Source organism: Ahaetulla prasina, chromosome 7, assembly GCF_028640845.1.
Source record: "Ahaetulla prasina isolate Xishuangbanna chromosome 7, ASM2864084v1, whole genome shotgun sequence".
NCBI classification, from domain to species: domain Eukaryota; kingdom Metazoa; phylum Chordata; class Lepidosauria; order Squamata; family Colubridae; genus Ahaetulla; species Ahaetulla prasina.
In genome coordinates this window covers 86,295,932-86,301,931 of record NC_080545.1, presented here as the reverse complement: position 1 = coordinate 86,301,931, position 6,000 = coordinate 86,295,932, and the positions used below count along the sequence as shown (strand labels likewise).

At 44.1% G+C, this 6,000-nt stretch overlaps 1 protein-coding gene across 1 annotated transcript in view; it reads left to right on the top strand.

The window, feature by feature from the left end:
• Positions 1–456: 456 nt before the first annotated feature.
• The window catches only part of RERG (RAS like estrogen regulated growth inhibitor), a 163,300-nt gene continuing 157,756 nt past the window's right edge, over positions 457–6,000 (top strand). Inside the window, exon 1 of the mRNA XM_058191444.1 lies at positions 457–703. The gene's annotated coding sequence lies outside the window, so the exon portion shown is untranslated. The remainder of the gene's footprint in view (positions 704–6,000) is intronic.

Below are 6,000 nucleotides of genomic sequence, written 5' to 3'. Positions count from 1 at the left end.
CACACTTGGCCAATAAAGAATAAAAGTTGGGAAGACCATTCCTTACGATTTATATTGATATGGTTTCCTGATTGCTTATTTGTACCCTATGACTATCATTAAGTGTTGTACCTTACGATTCTTGATGAACGTATCTTTTCTTTTATGTATACTGAGAGCATATGCACCAAGACAAATTCCTTGTGTGTCCAATCACACTTGGCCAATAAAAAATTCTATTCTATTCTATTCTATTCTATTCTATTCTATTCTATTCTATTCTATTCTATTCTTGTGCCACCGCCTTCGCCTCCGGCCGCATCTCGCCTCCCCCTTCCCGCGATCTGCAGTGCAGGTTGACAGCCGGCAGGTGACGCCGCCGAGCCTCCTTTAAAAATAACACAGAGAAAGAAAAGGAAAAAAAAAAAAAAAGCCGGGCTGCGCGTTGCGACCACCGGGTTGCATGTCAGCCGAAGGAGGCAGAGGCGGTGATCAAACTCCGCTCGGATCTCTTCGCGCCGGTCGCCCTTTCTCTCCACCACCCGCCCCCCTCCTCGCCCCGCCGCTCTCTGCGGTACTTTCTCTAAAGGTCGCTGCAGGGGAAGCGGACGGACGGCGCTGCCTTTCCCGCCGGATCCTCTGCGCAGTTTGCATCTTCTGGTCCAGGACCCGAGGAAAGCGGATGCTCGGCCAAGCGCGGGGCTGTCCCGGGACGTCTGGCGAGGTGAGAGCCGCGAAAGAGTCCGAAGTGAAGCTCCGAGGTGACGCTGGGAGGCGAGGGGGGGGGAAAAGAGATTTCCAAGCGCAGCCGTGGGGACTGGCCGAGGGTTGGAAAAGCGCAACCGACAGCTTGCGGGTCGCTGGAGAGAGAGGCGAGTGAGTGGCTCTCTTTCTCTATCCAAGAAGCGGTGGGTCACTTTCTTAGAGATCACCCTTGTCTTAACCGGGGAGCGGGGGCAGAGGGGGCGAGAAAATAATGATTTAATCACACACACACACACACACACACACACACACACACACACACACACACTTTCTGGGGGTGCTGCTCTGCAGGGTGGAAAATGATACAAAAGAAGCTCCTGACAACTAACTCTTCTTCCTTGGAGGCAAAAAAATAAATAAAAAAAAAATCCCATTCAGTTAGGAGGGCCAGATTAACCAAGGACAGATAGTCCTTGTCTTACGACCATGGTTGAGCCCGGGATTTATGTTGCTAAGTGCGACATTGGCCAAGTGAGCTTTGCACCGTTTCGCGACCTAAGATGGGGAAATCGTTGCAGTTGTTAAGCCCGTAACACGCTTGTTGGGTGAACCTGGCTTCCTTTCGTGGAAGGGGGTCGCAAAAGGGAAATCGTATAAACCCTGGGCCGCTATTGCCGTCGTAAGTATGAGTCGGTTGCCAAGTGTCTGAATTTTGATCACTTTGACCACAGGGATGTTGCTTCAATGGTCGTAAGTGTGGAAAATGGTCATCAGTCGCCTTTTTCAGTGCCGTTGTAACTTTGAATGGTCGCTAAATGAACTGTTGTAAGTCGAGGACTATCTGTAAGGGAGCATGAGATGGAAGAAGGGGGTGTTCTGACAGGTTGAAGAGGAAAATACTTGGGGGGAGGGGCAGCCGTTCATACTGGATATTAACCAGCTACTCTTTCAGCAGAATGTACAAACTCGGTTCTTGTAATTTCATTAACCTAACAGTAACAGAGTTGAAAGGGACCTTGGAGGCCATCTAGTCCAACCTCCCCCCCCCCGCACACGCAGATTCGAACCACTGAACTGCCAACATTTCTGATCGACAAGCTCAGCGTCTTAGTCACTGAGCCACCTGGCCAGGCAGAACCTGCAGAAGTTAAAAGTAACCTGCCTAGGTTACTTTTAACACACCTGGGGACTGAATATCTTAAGGACTTGTAACCTGGGTTGGAGCAACATCTTTGCCAAACCTGAAGGAAAAACCAGGACTCTCCAAGCTTGTCTGTTTTAAATGGGGGTGGAGAATTGCACCAGCTGAAAATATCCTACAGGTATTGCAAAGAGGTTGACCAGATTGCTAGGTTTGGAACCCAGTCTTCCACATAAATGTTTTAGAAATCCCAACTTTTGGGCTGTGATTTTCCCCCCCCTTGCTCTCTTTTTGCAATCTTCGGAGAATGATGTGATTAAGGGCTGTTCAGGTTCACGGTTTCACCATTTGCAGTTTCAAAAGATCTTGGATGAGTTGGGGACACCTTGGTTGCTTAATCTAATCCTATGTTTCTCGCCAGTAGCAACTTTAAGGTATCTAGACATTAACTCCCAGAATTCTCCAGCCAGCAGCTTAAAAGTTATTGAGGCTGAGAAAAAGATGTAATCCCACAGAATGCAGGAATTCTGTATGTGTTATAAAGCAGGGGTCTCCAACCTTGGCAACTTTAAGACTTGTGGACTTCAAAGCCTGGCTGAGGAACTCTGGGAGTTGAAGTCCACAAGTCTTAAAGTTGCCAAGGTTGGAGACCCCTGTTATAAAGTAGTCTGTTACTATTTTTAAAAATCATTTTCTTAAACATTATCGGTAAAACTAACTCGACATACCATATCCTGTCCCTGGAAATGTTTGTCGCTATCAAATACTCTTTAGGAAACTTGGGAATGATTACAAAAGTCTGCACATAACTGTAAAAATCTTACCTCAACGCCATCTGGTTCCTGAACAGACTTGTAGCATAAAGAACAAATTACTTTAAGCAGCATCCTAAATTACATACAACTTTCTTGTAATAATATGGTCTGCAGGGCTCCACTATGTTTCAGATTGGCAGCTGGGATGACAAATTTAGCTGCTAGTGGCTGACTTCTCATCTTCCATGTACAGGTCATCCTCCACTGATGACCACAATTTGAGCTCAACATTTCTGTGGCTAAGCAAGAGAGTTAAGTGAGTTTTGCCCCAGTTTACGACTTTTCTTGCCACAGTTGTTAAGTGAATCACTGCAGATGTTAAGTTAGTAATATAGTTCTTAAGTGAATCTGGCTTTCCCATTGACTTTGCTTGTCAGAAGGTCGCAAAAGGGGATCACATGACCTTGGGACACAGCAACCGTCATAAATATTAATCCGTTGCCAAGTGTCTGGATTGTGGTCACGTGACCATGGGGATGCTGCAACGGTTGTAAGTGTGAAAAATGTCTTAAGTCACTTTTTTCGGTGCCTTGGTAACTTCAAACGGTCACTACATGAACTGTTGTAAGCCAAGGACTATCTATATAGTAGTCCCCAACCTTTGCGGCTTGGCGGCCTGGCTGGGGTGTGGAGGGGAACTGGGCCATGAGAGCGGTGGGCTGGTGCGCACTCAGCCAAGTTCCTGCCGGCTTGCCACTCACACAACTTGAGTCACGCGCTTGTGCTCGCTCTGGCCAGCACTCACTCTGGCCAATTCCGAATAGGCTGCTGTCCAGTAGTGGGCCACATCCCAGGGGTTGGGGGCTCCTGTTCTAGGGGTATTTCTCTGGTCCGCTAAGGAAACAAATACAGCTCGTCCTTGGTTACAACCACTTGCTTTAGTGACCATTTGAAGTTACAACGGCACAGAAAAACCCTTCCTCATATTGTCAACAGCAGGGGTCTGAAAACTTGGCTCTTTTAAGACTTGTGGACTTCAACTCCCAGAGTTCCTCAGCCAGCTTTGCTCTGGGAATTGAAATCCACAAGTCTTAAAAGAGCCAAGTTTGCAGACCCCTGGTCAACAGAATCATCACAATCATATGATCAGAATTCAGGCACGTATTTCCAGTATCCTGGGTTCATGTCAGAGGTGGGTTTCAGCAGGTTCTGACCAGTTCTGGAGAACCGGTAGTGGAAATTTTCAGTAATTATAGAGAACCGGTAAATACCACCTCTGACTGGTCCCGCCCCCATCTATTCTCTGCCTCCCGAGTCCCAGCTGACCGGGAGGAAATGGGGATTTTGCAGTATCCTTCCCCTGGAGTGGGTTTCAATTTAGTTTGCTACCAGTTTGCTCGTGTGTAAGTGCCACGCATCTGGGTGGGTGGGCGGAGCCTCCTGCTGCCGCCGCTACTGATTCGCCCAATCCAGCAACCTACCACTGATCCTTCCCCTGGAGTGGGGTGGGAATGGAGATTTTATAGTATCCTTCCCCTGCCACACCCACCAAGCCACGCCCACCTAGCCACGCCCACAGAACCAGTAGTAAAATTTTTTGAATCCCAACACTGGTTCTTGTATCTGCTATTTGTAAGCTTCCTGGTCAGCTCCCAACAAGCAAAGTCAACGGGGGAAACCATATTGACGTAACCTGTGATTCACTTAAGGACAGTGATTCATTTAACAACCACGGCAAGAAAGGTTGTAAAATTGGGCGTGGCTCACTCAACAACCGCTTTGCTTAGGCAGCCAAAATTCTGGTGTCAGTTGTAGTCATAAGTCAAGGACTACCCATAGACAAAAAATATTAGAGAAGGAAGTTAATGCGTCTGTCTACGCTTTGTTTTAAAGCATAGACAAGGGGGGAACAGTGCTTCTCTTTCCATTTGGCATATCAAACATCAAATACCCGAGAATAACTTCTAGTTCCAAATCTAAACATTTGCATGCAAAACGGGTTCCAGGTCATAGGAGGGATGTCAAGTTTTGCCTTTGATGGAACTCTTTATATTTGTTTTATGAAAGGATTTACATATGATTTCTCATAGCAATATTTCTCAAAGTGAGAATTCTGGGAATTTTAATTCCATGCAGCTTAAGGGTGCTGAGGTTGGGAAACAGAGAGATACAAAAATTTGGCTCTTTTGTGTGGGTTCTTTGAAAATGTTTAGATGTTGATGGCTTTTGGTTTTAAAATCCTCCAAGAAAGAGCCTTCTAAAGCATTCTAGAAAGTGCCTTGAAGTTTTCATTTAGAATGTTACTCATGTTTGTCCGAGCCAAATAAAGGTATTGACTGACTGTAGATTTTGACATTTCCTTTCTTTATCTCGAATAAATAAATAATATTCTGGGCATTTGAAATCCTCTAAAATTGAAGCTTTGACAAATTTGTGAATGTGCTTGAAACATGTAACCTTTGTATTGTGACGGTAGCTTGGGTTTGTTGTTTTTTAATCCCAACCTTTCATCCTACCGAGACTTTCAACAGATTGATTTATATCTCTGTCATAAACATTCTTGAGCTATTGGATAGAGCAGGAAACAATGTTATAATTTTTTTAAAAAGGCTCTCTGTTTGCATACCAAATTACGTGTAACCCAATTGATTTCGGGAGCTGGGTTGTCTTGTTTTATTACAAAATCTCCAGAATAAAAGTATGAATCTTGTGGTGTTTGGAGTCAGATGATAGAGAGAGAGAGAGAGAGAGAGAGAGAGAAAGAGAGAGACATAGAGAGATGATAAATAGAGATAGATAGACAAATGTTAGATAAATAGAGAGTTAGAGAGATAGAGAGAGATAGAGATATATAGAGAGAGACATAGAGAGATGATAAATAGCGATAGACAAATGATAGAGAGAGAGAGAGAGAGAAAGAGAGAGACATAGAGAGATGATAAATAGAGATAGATAGACAAATGTTAGATAAATAGAGAGTTAGAGAGATAGAGAGAGATAGAGATATATAGAGAGACATAGAGATGATAAATAGCGATAGACAAATGATAGAGAGAGAGAGAGAGAGAAAGAGAGAGACATAGAGAGATGATAAATAGAGATAGATAGACAAATGTTAGATAAATAGAGAGATAGAGAGATAGAGAGAGATAGAGATATATAGAGAGAGACATAGAGAGATGATAAATAGCGATAGACAGACAAATGAGAGAGAGAGAGAGAGAGAGAGTTAGAGATAGACATAAAGAGATGATAGATAGATAGATAGATAGATAGATAGATAGATAGATAGATAGATAGATAGATAGATAGATAGATAGATAGATAGATAGAGGTAGTCCTGGACTTACAACAGTTCATTTAGTGACCATTCAAAATTACAACGGCACTGAAAAAAGTGATTTATGACCATTTTTCACA